At 34.2% G+C, this 1,068-nt stretch overlaps 1 non-coding gene across 1 annotated transcript; it reads left to right on the top strand.

Annotated features, from left to right (window-relative positions):
* Positions 1 to 688: 688 nt before the first annotated feature.
* On the top strand, positions 689 to 807 carry LOC145678115 (5S ribosomal RNA). Its single transcript, XR_014130234.1, has one exon. It is a non-coding gene; the product is annotated as a 5S ribosomal RNA (ribosomal RNA).
* Positions 808 to 1,068: the final 261 nt, after the last annotated feature.

Below are 1,068 nucleotides of genomic sequence, written 5' to 3'. Positions count from 1 at the left end.
AGCGTAACCGGTATAAGTATGCGACGTAAATCTAAAGATTTCATTTCATTTCCCTTTTCTGCTCATACTGCTGATTATGCGCGATTATGCCAACATCCAACTCCGCGGATAATCGTGCGATTACTGTATATACAACTAATACAGATACGTAATTACATTATCAGTTACAGTATCGGTTTTTATTTACTAATTTGCCTCACTTTATTTGCATCCCTGCAGTAAATAATTCTTATCGATAATAGTTAAAATGTATATTACATTTTAGTGCTTCACGACTGAATGATCATCTGCCTTACGTTATCTCGCAGCTGAAGAGGATGCTACACTGAAAACTACCTTGCGTTATAAAGGGTAAGTGAAACATATCTTAAAAATATCTTTCATACATTTCATTGTGTACATTAAAGAATGTAAGTTTGCCTTTTTCCTGTAATCAATACTTAATAAAGGATTTATTTTTATTTATTTATATACAATTTCATACGTGGTTCGTGATAGTAAACTCGATAGGACATAGTGGCACTATGAACATCCGAATCACTCATCATTCGAACATTCAAATATTTATTCGAATATTAGTATATTCCAAGTAATGTTAACGACGTTAATATGCTTGCCTTTATAGTTAATAATGTCAATTCTTACTTAAAACATACTTCCTTAACAGGACATTGAAGAAAAGGTAGTTGCCAACGGCCATACCATGCTGAATATACCGGTTCTCGTCCGATCACCGAAGTCAAGCAGCATCGGGCCTGGTCAGTACTTGGATGGGTGACCGCCTGGGAACACCAGGTGCTGTTGGCATCTCTTTTTCAAATTTCATTATCCTTCAAGTACGAAAATACTAGAAACATTAATTTTATAGTACTTTCAAGAGATAATTTATCAACATTATTTCATAGCGATTAATCGATATTCTAAGCGTTATACCCACTATTTCTTACACTAACAGCCTGTTTATTTGCACGGCACATTAAAATAACCTGATTTCCGATCCGTGTGCACCTACTACTATACTTAACACGGAATGTATTACCACTTTTTAAAAGTAAATTATTATGACTA

The sequence above is a fragment of the Thermobia domestica genome, unplaced genomic scaffold (assembly GCF_964235325.1).
Source record: "Thermobia domestica unplaced genomic scaffold, izTheDome1.hap1.1 HAP1_SCAFFOLD_1880, whole genome shotgun sequence".
Lineage (NCBI taxonomy): Eukaryota > Metazoa > Arthropoda > Insecta > Zygentoma > Lepismatidae > Thermobia > Thermobia domestica.
The sequence above is the reverse complement of the archived record's forward strand: the minus strand, read 5'-3'. Positions and strand labels throughout refer to the sequence as shown.